At 41.9% G+C, this 15,418-nt stretch overlaps 1 long non-coding RNA gene across 1 annotated transcript in view; it reads left to right on the top strand.

Annotated features, from left to right (window-relative positions):
* Positions 1 to 15,418, top strand: part of LOC138758105 (uncharacterized) — a 79,257-nt gene that overhangs the window by 57,442 nt on the left and 6,397 nt on the right. Inside the window, exons 2-3 of the long non-coding RNA XR_011354149.1 lie at positions 8,929 to 9,058; positions 11,963 to 12,046. This is a non-coding gene — a long non-coding RNA (uncharacterized lncRNA). The remainder of the gene's footprint in view (positions 1 to 8,928; positions 9,059 to 11,962; positions 12,047 to 15,418) is intronic.

Below are 15,418 nucleotides of genomic sequence, written 5' to 3'. Positions count from 1 at the left end.
CAAATAACTGGCTATCCCTTCTAAGCATTTGTAATTAGTTAAGATAAAAGTTAACATTTGTGCTACAATCAATTTTATAATATTTGTTCTACAATCTATTTTATAATCCCTCCTTCACTGGAACTCCTTCAGTGTCCGGGTTCTCCTTATTTGCATTCGCCACCTGTTGTGAAACTAAAGCAACCATATTACCCAGCATCTGCATATAATGGTCCAGTTCCACTTCCCTTTCTTCCCAATTCTTTACCCATGCTGGATCAGTCTTTGGACTGAGCATGGGTCGACCCATTAGAATCTCGTGTGGTGACAGGAAGGCATCTTTGGCCTTCTCTTGTCGCATAGACATCAGTACTAATGGCAATGCCTCGACCCAATTCAACCTGGATTGGATCCTAATTTGGATTTTTATCGTCCTGTTTGCCCTTACTACTAGCCCCTGGCTCTCAGGCCTATAGACACTACCGAAACGGTGCTTGATCCCTAAGTATTCTTCAACCTGTCGGATCAGCTCATTCTTAAAGTGGGACCCATTATCAGAGCATATTCTGCTGGGGACCCCGTAGCGGGGTATCAACTCTCGCATCAGCCAGCCTATTACACTATCCGCATCCTCCCTCTTCGTTGGGACAGCCTCCAACCACCGTGAGAACCTATCTACCGCCACTAAGAGATATCGGTATCCTTCCTTTGTCCTAAGGTCAGTACCCATATCTGTATAGTCAATACAGATCTCTTTCCATGGGGCTGTCGGTACTGGAAATCATAAAAGCGGGTGGGGTAAGGTGATCCTTTGGTTATGCCCATTGCAGATAGTACATTCAGCTCTAAAGTTGTCAATGTGCTCGCGTAAGTGGGGATTCCACCAATGTTGTTTAAGCGTATTATAAGTTTTGGTGGCGCTAATGTGAGTTGGCCCATGTGCTTCTTCAAATAATAGCGGAAGTAATTGGCGAGGGGCAACTATCGTACCTATTGGGGAGCGCCAAACATGTACTGTCCGATTGTCATAGATGATCTCCTGTCGTGTAGCACCGCATTTCATCCATTCCTCTTTCTCACTTGGGCTAGCTTTTTCCTGTATTTCTATCAGATGTTCAATATTTGTTGGGGTTCCTCTCCTTCTCTTTTTGGTCACTCAACTTACTACTATTTTCTCTTCCCTCTAATTCCTCTTTTTTGCCATGGGACCTCAGAATCATCCCCTGTATAGGTTCTTGATATCCAGTAACCTGTTTGGCTGCTCTGTCAGCTGCCATGTTTCCTTTCCCTTCCTTTGTGTTTTGTAAGGAATGACCTGCCACCTAATTAGACTGAGAGCCCGGGGAAGCATGACTGCCCTGACAAGTCTCCGTAAAACCAGATCATGTCGGAGAGATTTATTGTCAGAGTATATACATGACATCACATTCATCCAGAGACTATGAGAGAGAGCGAGAGAGAGAGAGAGAGAGAGAGAGAGAGAGAGAGAGAGCATAGCGAGAGAAAGAGAAAGAGATAGAGAGGCAGATACACAGAGCACGAGAGATAGAGAGAGAAAATGCCTTGCACTGGCCCCACTGGGAGAAAAGTCTTCAGATTAACGCTTCCGTTTCATGGTTACACCTTTAAAAGGTTCTCATCCTGTGATCACTGGTCTGGATCAGATTGGATCTCCCACCACTGGGAACCACCACTTCTTCCTTCCCTCCCACCATGAATGAGCTATACGTCAGCCCACAATGTCTACCCTGATCCCACAATGGTGGGGGTGCGGGAAAGAGGGAGGGAGAGAGGATAAAACAGGATCCCATTTGATACGGAGCTGGAATTGTGGGCACAAAATTAAAACCAAATTGTATTTCTCTGCCCTGCCCCACCTGGGGATTTCAGGGCATCACCGCCACAGATTGGGATTGGGAGGGGGAGTGGGTGAGAGAGGAGGGGGGGGAGAAGAGAGAGAGGGGGAGAGAAGAGAGAGGGGGAGGGGGAAAGGAGGGAGGGAGAGAGCAAACCCGGACACTTCGTGGCTGGAAACCGGAAACAGGCACTTTTCCTTTCCCTTCTGTGTTTTGTTTCTTCCAGCTAATCTAAGACCCTACGCTTTAGAATTTTGTTTCCCTCACCTGTCAGGAACATCTTGGCGCTCCCGGGTAACCACCCCATCTTCCTCCAGCGATCTACACATTTTCGGAGAATTCTTTGTTTCTCCAATGCCTCTTTACTGGTATTTCGCTTCTCTAATTCCTGATTAATTTCCCTAATAACTTGGTCAAAGGTCTTAGCAGGCAACTGTGCAGCCATTGCTGTGGGGTCGCTTCCTAATGCCTCTCTTAATTTAGGTTCTTGTCCGTTTAGAGGATCTATGTTAACAAAAATCGCCTTTAAAAATGTCTCCTTGCAGGCCGGATGACAAAAGTTTTTTAGTGAAACAGTCTCCAAGTCTGGTCCTCCGGTGAACCTCAGACTGTCCTGTATACTCTGATTGCTCGTCTTCCACTCTCTGTTTTCCCAAAGAGGTCTGAAAGTTAGGTTACAACTAGGAAACCAAGTTTTTGGGCTATATTTTTGTCCAGTTTCCCTGTACCAATCTATGAATTTACGTAACTTTATTTCCTTGGTGATGCTGGGAATACCTTCATTTAACTTGTCAAAAATATTTCGAATAAACTGTGTGTCTCTTAAGATTCTGTCAACTTTTTCATTGATATCTCCTACCTGATCCGGACACAGCTTTTGCAGTCTTTGGTCGTCGTCCTTGTTCACCAGGCAGGCATCTCTGAGTACTCTGTTTGTCGTCTCAGGGTCTCTAATGTCCGCTGTGGTATTCCACCACGGCAAATTTGGAAAATAAATTCTTAAGTTTTCAAGTGTACAGACATTATCATACCTACCGGATATTTATAAGCCAGTCTTTATACAATTGAGACCAATAAGCCTGAACCTTCGTTTTCTTTCAAAGCCCAACCTTCACGTGGGAGATTTCTCCTCTTAATAACCAGTTTAGGGCAGAAAACTCAGGTCCCCAATTGTTCATAGACCACCTTCTCACTCTATTGGACTTTGCAACGACACAATAAAGACTTTTTAAACTTTAGTAGTTTGTCGGCGAAGCACTTATCAAATGTCACTCAAACACCTTTAGGACTTTTATAGTTTTGTCTGTAAACACTTGCGTGTTACAATCCTGGCAGGTGACGACCTTCAATTATGATCGTCTAATTTGTCCGATCTCCAGTTCTTACTGACAATCATAGAGATTTTAAATGAGAGAATTTTGTTAAAACAGGCTTCTCTGGACCTTTTTGTCAGCCGGCTGAAATGATTGTCAGGAAAAACAGAAACCGTCGTCTAGTGTTCACTCACCCATCACGTCGGGGTCACCAAATTGTTAGGTCTGCTTTGTTCAAGAATGAGTGAGTCAGACACCAGACTGAGTCGAAATCAAGGTTCTTTATTACCGGATTGTAACACTTACAACTAACAGTGTTAGTTGGAGAAGGCGCATTCTAACGATATCAGCAAGTGGTGTTTTTTTATATCCCAGGACACGCACTTAGTAAATTATCATACCATTACATTGTCATACCCACACTCCTGTTCGGCTCCGAATCATGGGTCCTCTACCGGCACCACCTACGGCTCCTAGAACGCTTCCACCAGCGTTGTCTCCGCTCCATCCTCAACATCCATTGGAGCGCTTACACCCCTAACGTCGAGGTACTCGAGATGGCAGAGGTCGACAGCATCGAGTCCACGCTGCTGAAGATCCAGCTGCGCTGGATGGGTCACGTCTCCAGAATGGAGGACCATCGCCTTCCCAAGATCGTATTATATGGCGAGCTCTCCACTGGCCACCGTGACAGAGGTGCACCAAAGAAAAGGTACAAGGACTGCCTAAAGAAATCTCTTGGTGCCTGCCACATTGACCACCGCCAGTGGGCTGATAACGCCTCAAACCGTGCATCTTGGCGCCTCACAGTTTGGCGGGCAGCAGCCTCCTTTGAAGAAGACCGCAGAGCCCACCTCACTGACAAAAGGCAAAGGAGGAAAAACCCAACACCCAACCCCAACCAACCAATTTTCCCTTGCAACTGCTGCAATCGTGTCTGCCTGTCCCGCATCGGACTTGTCAGCCACAAACGAGCCTGCAGCTGACGTGGACTTTTTACCCCCTCCATAAATCTTCGTCCGCGAAGCAAAGCCAAAGAAAAACATTGTATAATGAATAAGCTGTTGCTACCCTTCACTGTTAGTTTGCTGCTCATCAGCTTGTTAGTGCCAAGCTTATCTTGAGTGTACAAGGTCACATCTGCATTCTGTTACTCCTTAGTACTGGGTGACTCCTTCTCTGGTCCCATCTCATGATGTTTTTACCTTACAATACCTAGGTATCGGATTGCTTGTGTTTGCCTTTTAAATGCTTTCTTAAACTTTGTGATATCCGCATTATTCATCGGCATCGCTTCACTTTTATTTGCGTTGATCTTGTACCCCATTACTTCTCCATATTCCTTCAATTTCTTATGTAATTCTTTTATTGATAATTCTGGTTCTCTTAAGTATACGATGACGTCATCTGCAAATAGACTGATTTTATATTCCTTCTCTTTTATTTTTATCCTTCTTATTTTATTTTCTGTTCTTATCAGTTTTGCCAATGGTTCTATAGCTAATGCGAACAGTGAGGGAGATAGTGGACATCCCTACCTAGTTGACCTGCTTAATTTAAATTGGTTTGATATATATCCATTTACTGTCACCTTCGCCAATGGTCCTTTATATAATGCTTTAATCCAATTAATATATTCTCTGGTAGGTTGAACCTCTGTAGTACTTTGAATAAATAATTTCATTCTATTCTGTCAAAGGCTTTCTCTGTGTCTAAGGCAACCGCTACTGTTGGCATCTTGTTTCCTTGTACTGCATGGATTAAGTTAATGAACTTACAGATATTGTCCATGGTTCGTCTTTTCTTAATAAATCCAGTTTGATCTAGTTTTACTATTTTTGGTACACAGTCGGCCAATCTGTTTGCTAATAGTTTAGCTATTATCTTATAATCTGAGTTGAGTAGAGATATTTGTCTATACGATGCTGGTGTTAGTGGATCTTTCCCTGTCTTTAGTATTACTGTAATTATTGCTGTTTTACGTGAATCTGGCATGTTTTGTGTAACTTCAATCTGGTTCATTTATTCCAGGAGAGGAGGAATTAATAAGTCTTTAAATGTTTATAGAATTCTATTGGGAATCTGTTCTCTCCCGGTGTTTTATTGTTCGCTAATTTTTTTTAATATATCCTGTATTTCCTCTATTTCAAATGATTTTATTAATTTGTTTTGCTCCTCTTCTTGCAATTTCTGTAGTTCAATTTTAGCTAGAAACTCATCTATTTTGTCTTCTTTCCCTTCATTCTCAGTTCAATATAATTGCTCGTAGAATTCCTTGAAGTTTTCATTGATCTCCTTTGGGTTATATGTAATTTGTTTGTCCTTTTTCCTTGATGCTAATACCGTTCTTATAGTTTGTTCTGTTTTAAGCTACCAAGCTAGTATTTTGTGTGTTTTTTCTCCTAGCTCATAATACTTCTGTTTTGTCTTCTTTATATTTTTCTCCACCTTGTACGTTTGTAGTGTTTCGTATTTTATTTTTTTGTCCACAAATTCTCTTCTTTTTGTTGTATCTTCCCAAGGCCTGGGCCATTTGAGCAGAAGGAAACTTCACAGCACATAGGAGTTTGTATTCATCATCAATTAATGGAAACTTGTCTAAGTAGATCCCATCGTATGGAGACCATTGTGATGTTTAACAACCTGGCTGAAATTTCAAACTATATTGCTATTGGCATTTTACTGTATTTTTTTTCCTGTCTGATATTAACCTGAAGATTCTTACTTACTCTTGCCAAAATGCTGAAGGAAATCAGCTGATTTCAGCATCCATAGGAGCCAAAGATATACTGCCGATGTTTCGAGCCTGAGCCCTTCTTCAAGGAATAAGCAGAATGAGAAAAAAAATCAGGAAACCTCAGAATACAGAAAGTGCTGGCTGGGGAAGGAATCCAGCCAACAAAAAGTGTTAATTGGATATGATAAGGAGAGAGGTGAGAATTGACTATGTCTGTGCGAAAGGGGACAGGGAAAAGGGAGAGAGACAGAGTTGGGGGAATGCAACAGAAAAGAAATGAGGGGGGAGGTTAACGATAGCCAGAGAAGTTGATGTCAATGCCAGTTGTAGGGTGACCAGTCAGAAAATAAAATGTTGTTCCTCCAATTTACAGTTAGCCTCTGTCTGGGAGTGCATGAGTCCATGGAAAGACTTGTCAGCAAGGGAATGGGATAGAGAATTAAAATGGGTGGCCACAGGGATATCCCCGCTATTGGAGTGAACAGAGTGGCTCTTTCATTCTGACATGGTCAGTAGCTGTTACTCAGGACTGATTATCTGGATTATAGACTTTGAGAAACATAGAGACTAATGCAAGGGAGGAACTGAAAGAAATCAGTATCTCTAAGGACATGGTCTTGGGGAAATTGATGGGATTGAAGGCAGATAAATCCTAAGGGCCTGATAATCTACATCCTAGGGTACTTAAGGAAGTGGCCATTCAGATAGCAGATGCTTTAAGAATTATTTTCCAGAACTCGATAGACTCAGGATCAGTACCCATGGATTGGAGGGTAGCTAATGTTACCACACTATTTAAAAAGGGGGTTAGAGAAAAAGCGGGGAATTATAGGCCAGTGAGCCTTTCATCAGTAGTGGGCAAAATGATGGAATCCATTATTAAGGATAATGATAGCAGAGCATATGACTAGCAGAGAAGGGATCGGACGGAGTCAACATGGATTTACAAAAGGTAAATCGTGCTTGACAAATCTATTGGAATTCTTTGAGATGGTGACAGGTAAAATAGATGGGGGAGAGCCAGTGGATGTGGTGTACCTGGACTTCCAAAAGGCCTTTGATAAGGTCCCGCATAAACGACTGGCTTCCAAAATCAAGGCTCATGGGATTGGGGGAAAAGTATTGATGTGGATTGAGAACTGGCTGGCAGGTAGAAGACAGAGAGTTGGGATAAATGGCTTATTTTCTGAGTGGCAGTCGGTGACCAGTGGGGTGCCACAGGGATCTGTACTGGGACCCCAGCTGTTCACAATTTACATTAATGATCTGGATGAGGGGATTGGATGTAATATCTCCAAATTTGCAGATGACACTAAGCTAGGAGGGGTTGTGTGCACGGAAGAGGGGGGTCAGGAAGCTCCAGTGTGATTTGGATAAATTGAGGGACTGGGCAGATACATGGCAAATGCACTACAATGTGGATAAATGTGAGGTTATCCACTTTGGTAATACAAACCAGAGGGCAGATTACTATTTGAATGGCAATAGATTAAGAGATGGGGAAGTGCAGAGAGACCTAGGGGTACTTGTACACCAGTCTCTGAAGGCGAGCATGCAGGTACATTAGGCTGTTAAAAAGGCAAATGGTATGTTGGCCTTCATATCAAGAGGGTTTGAGTATAGGAACAAGGATACCTTACTGCAGCTGTACAGGGCCTTGGTGAGACCACACCTGGAGTATTGTGTGCAGTTTTGGTCACCTTATCTAAGGAAGGATGTTCTTGCAATGGAGGGAGTGCAGAGGCGATTCACCAGGCTGATACCTGGAATGGCAGGAATGACTTATGAGGAAAGATTGCGCAAATTGGGATTGTACTCGCTGGAGTTTAGAAGATTGAGAGGGGATCTCATAGAGACCTATAAAATTCTGGCAGGACTGGACAGAATGGATGCAGATGGGATGTTTCCAATGATGGGAAAATCCAGAACCCGGGGCCATGGTTTGAGGATAATAGGCAAACCATTTAGGATCGAGATGAGGAGGAATTTCTTTACCCAGAGGGTGGTGAATCTGTGGAATTCATTGCCACAGAGGGCAGTAGAGGCAGGTTCATTGAATATATTTAAGAGGAAATTAGATATATTTCTTCAGTATTAGGGTATTAAAGGTTACGGAGAGAAGGCGGGGACGGGGTACTGAACTTTAAGATCAGCCATGATCTCGTTGAATGGCGGAGCAGGCTCGAAGGGTCGAATGACCTACTCCTGCTCCTATCTTCTATGTTTCTATCTATGTTATGGCTGTGTCCGGGTAAATTAAGCTGGAGTAGGAATCTCAAGCATATTAGCCTTATATTTACATTTGTGGAACACCCTTTGAGTGCTTCATGTGGAAATATGGGATGCTTCTTTGCTCTTGCTCAGTATGGCTGACAGCTTCCTACTAAGCAGGAATTCACATGTGCTTTCTCTTTATTTTGGGGTCTGAGTATGTTACATAGTACTGGAAACAGTAAAGCATACATGTATATGGTAGTATCACCCACAAGAAGCTTCACCATCAAGGCACCATCTTGACTTTAAGGCATCATGAAGTAAAGCACGTCAACTCCTCTATTCCTCAGGAGTTTGCCAGGGTTTCATATGACACCAGAAACCCTGGCAAATTTCTACAGATGTGTGATGGAAAGTGAGCTGAGCAGCTGATTCATGGTCTGGTATGTGGACACCCCAATACCCCTGAGTAGTGGACACAGTCCAGGACATCACATGCAAAACCCTCCCCACTAACGAGAACATCTACAGGAAACAGATAGCAGCAATCATCAAGGGTCCACACCACCCAGCACACACTCTGTTCTTGCACTGCCATTGGGTGCCACAAGACTCGCACCACCAGATTCAGGGACAGCTGCTACCCCTCCACCATCAGACTCCTCAATGACAAACTCAATTAGGAACTTATTTAAGGACTTTTACTTGTGGACTTTATTGATTTTAAATTCTCTCTGTTTTGCACAGTCAGTTTGTTTACATTTGTTATCTGTTTACAGTTCTTTATTTGTTTAAAGCAATCAATAAGTGTAATTCTGCATCACTGCAGGAAAAAAGATACTGGAGCCTTGGCATCACCTTGATTCGGACACAGTTCACGCTGCCCACCAGTGTTATGGGGAGAATCCTCCATCTAGCAAGATCCTCCTCAATCTTCCGGAGCAAAGGGAGATAATTAAGTTTGTAAAATTTTACAAAACCTTGTCCACTTTTATCCCCAGATATTTAATGCTTTCTTACAGCCATTTAAATTGACTTCTCTGTTGATATTGTTTATATTGTTCATCAGGCATAATCTCACTTTTGTCCTGATTTACTTTATACCCCAAGACCTTCCCATAATCCTCAGCCTGGCCAATGACCCTGGAGGTCTGTCAAATATAATAACACATTATCATTGAAAAGGTTGATTTTGTGTTCCACCTGGCCCACACTGAGCCCCTTTATGTCTAGATCTCGCCAAATGTCTTCAGCCAGCGACTCAATTGCTCATACGAACAGTGCTGGGGACAATAGACAACCCTGCCTCCTGGACCTGCTCAAAAGAAACACTGGAGACATCTGCCTATTTGTAATAATTTTTGCTTGGGGTTTACAATAAAGAATCCTCATCCAGTTAATAAATGTTTGACCCAATCCAAATTTTTCCAGTACCTTGAACAAAAAACCTCATTCCAATCTGTCAAAGATCTTTTCCGCATCCAGAGCTATGGCCACTCCTGGATCCAACCCTGATTGTGCCAGGTGTACTATATTAAGCAATATAGTTATGTTGTTTGCTGATTCCCTCCTTTCTACAAATCCAGCTTCGTCTGGATTCATTAGTTTTGGCAAATATTCTGCCAATGTTTTGCAATGATTTTAGAATCCGTATTTAATAATGAGATGGGTCTAACAAGGACACGCCACCATCTTGGATCTCCTTTTAATGTGTTTTTAATGTTTGCAGATTTTGATTGATGATATGTAAGTTGTTCTTTGCTCATTTAATATACAGTTCACGAGGACCAATCCATCTCGGAACTCTGTGCGTATCCAGATCCAGGTTGATCTGGCAGGTGGTCATAGAAGTAGCTCTTCTCACCCATGCATGATATGGAAAACATTCAAACTATTGTTTAGTGCCAAAAGAACATTCCTTGTGGAGCTGCCAAATGTTTTAGACGTGATTGCTCTTAAATTGATATCCCTGCTTGGTAGCTTCAGAAATGGGAGTGGTTAGAGCAGAATATAAAGGATGGACTGAATAATAGGCCAGATACCTAGTGTCTGAAGAGCCATCAGCAAGAGACCAGGAGATATCTGAGGGCAAGGCTGACAGTTCAAATATTAGCTTGCCTAATGACAAATACAAATTAAAATAATGTACCAAATTGCACAAGAACATTTTAAGAGATGAAAGGCTTGCTGTATTTCCCTCAAGAGTGAACCCAAATACAAAGAGTTTATTTTAGAATTCAAATGAGACCAGTTAAAGAGAATCCATTAAATATTTATTCAAGGGGATCTATTAGATTAATGCATAACCAGTAGAGCCACTGGCTCACAGCACCAGAGTTTTTGGTTTGGCCTGGGGTAATGTCAGTGTGGTGTCCACACATTTTGCCTGTGACTGCGTTTCAGTTTCCTTCCACCTTCCAAGGACGTGTGCATTGTTTGGCCACTGTTGATTGCTCCTTCTGAGAGGGAATGTTTGAGAATATGGGCTTAACTGGGGATCGTGTTAATGGGTAGTTGATGGTCAGTTGGCTGAAGGGCTTCTTTATCTCACTATGAATCTATCAAATAAGTGAAGCTATGGATCATTTGAATATAAAAATACTCTTGATTTTGAATATGAAATATTGGGGGTCCATGTGTCATTCTAAAACATAGAAACCTAGATATATTTCGAATGAGATCTCTTGCTTCTCTTTTTTTCTTAGTTTAAGGGGTTCTGGGCAACACTAATGGCGACTCTTTGCCTTTTAAATTTATTTTTTTAAAATTTTAAATTAAATTTAAATTTAGACATATAACATGGTTACTGGCCATTTCGGCCCATGAATCCGTACCACCCAATTTACACTCAATTAATCTACATGGAATGATGGGAAAAAAACCGGAGTCCCCAGAAAAAACCCACGCAGACATGGCAGAACAAACTCCTTACAGACAGTGTGGGATTCAAACCCTGGTCCCGATTGCTGGCGATGTAAAGGCGTTTTGCTAACCACTACGCTTACTGCATTGCCCCTTATGGCAGACAGAAGGCAATTTCATGTAATAGAACATTTTTTGTACTATTACATGACAATGAAGGACTCTTGAAGCTTTTATTCCCCTCAGGTGAATGTATGAGATCCCACAACCATATTTGGAAGAAAAGTGGAGTCTCTCCAGCGTATTGGCAAATATTCATATTTCAATATAGTCTAATAGACTGGATATGCCTGAGATTGTCTGATCTCGGAAGCTAAGCAGACTCAGGTCTGGTCAGTACTTGGAGGGGAGACCACCTAGGAACACCAGGTGCTGTAGGTTTCTGTGAGGAGCACTGGATAAAGTGGTGGCTCTGTCTGCCTTACAGTAGACTTCATTGCCTCTAAAGCACTTCGGGATGTCGTAAAAGGTCCATAAAATTACATGTTTCTTTCAAAGGTGACAAGAATCAGTTATTGGGGATTATCATTGACCAGAAAATGAGATGGAGAAGCCATACACAAAAGTTAGCTGCAGGCGCAGGTCAGAAACTAGGAATTCTGCAGAAAATTTCTGTGAGGGGCACTGGACAAAGTAACGAATCTCTGTCTGCCTTACGGTTGACTAGAGTTAAAGAATTTCATGTATGTTACATTCTAAATGTAGTATTATGTGACAATAATGGGATCTTTACCTTTCCTTTTACCTTTCCTTTAGCATTGATTATCTAGTCAGTACTGCACTGCTAATTATGGAAATTTGTTGAGAGAGTAAACTTGTTGCTTGCTGTGTGTATTGCTATACCACAGAAACTAAATGCCAAAAGTACTTCATTGCCTCGAAAGCACTTTGGGATGTCATGAATTGTAAAAGTTCCATAAAATTATTCATTTCTTTCATAGGTGACAAGAATCAATTTCTGGGGATTACCATTGACCAGAAAATGAGATGGAAAAGCCATACACAAAAGTTAGCTGCAGGCACAGGTCAGAAGCTAGGAATTCTGCAATAAGTAACTCACCTTTGAACTCTCCAAAGATTGTCCACTCTCTATAGCCTCTTTCACGCTTGCAGTGGTCCCAGGAATTATGGCCTAAAAAGTGTCTAGTGTGAAAGGAAAATCTTCTCAATCCCTCGTACAATCCCCAGCGTTTGCAGTTGCAGGCAAGTGTACAATGGGCAATTGCATTCTGGAATCGAAATGACCCAAGTTTTTGCACGAGTGCAGGAACGTGAAAGAAGAAAAGATTAAAATAAAGGTATAAACTTTGTTTTGGGAAAGTCGGAGCAGGAGAAATAGAGAGAAGAAATAAATAGCAATAGCGGACAATGTTCAAGCAGCTTGGGAAAGTTGGTAGCGATATAGCGCACTTTTTATAAAGACCATGGGAAAAAAGCAATGGTGGACCTAGCTACCCAGAATGCTCTGCAGCAGAGAAACACCTCCATGAGTGCTCCATGCACACAGCTGTGCATACAGCCCTTTCTCCGCTGCACGAAATTCTGGAAGGACAGATCTGCCATCGCTTTTTCCAACGGTATTTATATATTGTGTGCGATAGTGCTACCAACTTTCTCGCCCTGTATAAATTATACCTAATAGTGCTACCATCTTTCTTGCCCTGTATAAATTGTACCCAATAGTGCTACCATCTTTCTCGCCCTGTATAAATTGTTCCCAATAGTGCTACCATCTTTCTCGCCCTGAATAACTTGTACCCAATAGTGCTACCATCTTTCCTATGCTGTGTGAATTGTTCACGATAGCGCTACCAACTTTACCACGCTGTTTAAAAATTATCCACTATGGCTATTTATTGCTAGTACTTTCCCACGGTCTTTTATAAAGGTTTATATCAGTCGGAACATCAACAACAGGGGCTGAAGGGCTCATACTGTGCAGTATATTTCATCTTGTATTCATATGTATGAGTTCTTAGACAACACATGGTCGAAGGAAAAGGTTTTTTTACCTTAAAGTTAATGTAAACAGCACCATGAAGCATGCCATGAGGCTGCAAGCTTCCATTACAGATCTTGCATACTCTCCCTCTGTGTCAGCCCCTGCTGGCAGCCAAGTCTAATCAAACAGGAACTATAATCAAGGCCTTGCTCGTGCCCAAGCAACCATGATCACTAACATTAGACTGTACATAAAGCTTAATTATGTTATAATTAGGCATGATTAATACATTGATCAAGATTTAGGGAGGGTCTACCATTGCTCGATGCGTCATGACATCACCGGTAGAAGGTAGAACAATCCTAACCCCAGGGATGGCTCTTTGCAAGTGTGAATGTGTGCAGTGTCCCAGTTAAGAGTGATCAAGTGTGAACAGCAAAAATGCCATTCCTCTCCTAGGACACTGAATGGCCAATTTAGTGGGATGTAAGTGTAAAAGGGGCTTATAAGACTCAAGCCAGGGATGTAATCTCACAACTCCCACTTGCCTGGATGAGTGGAGCTTTAACAACAATCAGGACATAACAGCTCCCTATCCACAACCCTTCACGTGCAGTCGAGTGAATGACTGATAACTAATATTTCTGGTACGATTTATATTTCAGGCTTCCTCCAAAAGGTCCTGCAATATAAATAAAGGTGCAGGAATTGACTCAAAATTCCTGCACATTCCTTTTTAGACTGTCCATGTAGCGGCAAAATTCCTTGATTGTGCTGTTACATGTCTGCAGTCTAAAACCATATTTTATTTCTCTCTATCTCTCTCAAAGGTAAGGTCTGGGAAAGAGAGTATAAGTGAACTGAACAGAACTTTCTAGATCTGCTCATATTTGTCTTTTATAAATCGTTCAGGTCTGTTTTTTTCCCATGCTCATTAATATTTTAATGGCAAATACCAGGTTTTAAGTCTGAAATTATAATTCATTTTCACATTCTGTATTTGGTGCTGGACTGTTTCTTATTTAAATTTTAACTATTTGTAGACTTTCAATATTCCATTTAATTTTTTTAATTGAAATGTTGATCACAATTGAGTAACGACTTCTGCAGGGCCTCGAGACACTTGGAAGCCTATGCAGCTCATTCAGATGGTTAGTTACTGTAACTCCTGGAGAAAATTTTAATGTCAGAATCTTTAAAAGGAAGAAAAATATACTCCACAGGGGCAATAGATAGGGTGGGAGCTACCAGTCATTAATAGCTTTGTTTTGGTAACTAATCAAGGCCAGGGTCGATATACCACACATGTAGTTGCTTCCTTTGTTCAGAAGGGGTACTGAGAAGTAAAGGGCAATTGCCTGCCCCGCTGCCCATCATTATTAGTGGGGCTATTCCTACGCCATTGTCCTCTTCCCTCACGGTTGAAACATCAACTGTGAAGTGGGATAAGAAGTGGGCTATAGGACTTGTCGTTTGCTTGGTCGGTAGGCATAGTGGGCCTTCTTGTCCACTACTCTTTCCTGGGGAAAGGAGGATAAACTATGTATTCTATAAAACTGACAGGCTCTTTATCTCTATTAGGAGCATTTTTGGATATACGCATCATTCCTTGAGGCTTCGAGGGAGTGTATAATTGCATAGTGTTGAGTGATTGGCATGTTCTGCCCTTGGGTTTGAGACAAATCTGTTTGGGAATACTCTGTTAGCTCACTAAGGGCATATTCTCATTGTTTTGGCTGTCATCCCATACCATTCGCTTTCTCTGTTTCTTTTTGTTCTTCTGTGCCCAAGAGTGGTGGGGCTGTTGGGTGAATGGCAAGACTCATAAATCGGGTAGTTATGCCTGACAAGTGGTCCTTAGGTGTTCTATTCTTATGCTGCTTTAATTTATTGATCATCTGGCGTTTTTGTCGTTTCTCCCTGTCCTTCCTCTCCTACTGTTTGTCATGCCATTCACATTCTGACTGTAAATTCTGCCAGGATTTGTGTTCTCTATTCTGAGTGCATATCCATATCTCCCCCTGCAGCTCGCATTCTCTCTCCATCCCATATTTCTCTCATCATCCCAATTCTTGTGGACTTCTTCATTCCTCTTTTTCCATTTCTTAGCTTCTACTTTTTCCTAGATTAATTTCTCAGCCTTGGCTAAAATGCTTGTGTTCTATGTTCCTCCTGTTGGCATGCCTCCAAAGTGCTGACAGGAAATGATATTGTCTACTATGGTTTGGGTCCAGAAAACACATCTGCTGCACCAGGGTAACCCTATTGTTTGTCTATAGTTTGACTCATTTTCCTAGCCTGATTGCCTAAATGTTTCTCAGATGGTATTTTTCCTAATAAGAGCAAAATTTCCAGGACTAGCAGGCAGTTGTTTCCAAAATGTACATTAAATTTCCGAGTCTGACGAGCAGTCATTTCCAAAATGTGATTTAAATTTCCCGGACTGACAAGCAGT

Source organism: Narcine bancroftii, chromosome 3, assembly GCF_036971445.1.
Source record: "Narcine bancroftii isolate sNarBan1 chromosome 3, sNarBan1.hap1, whole genome shotgun sequence".
Lineage (NCBI taxonomy): Eukaryota > Metazoa > Chordata > Chondrichthyes > Torpediniformes > Narcinidae > Narcine > Narcine bancroftii.
Note: the sequence above shows the minus strand (reverse complement) of the source record. Positions and strands in the feature narration are given on the sequence as shown.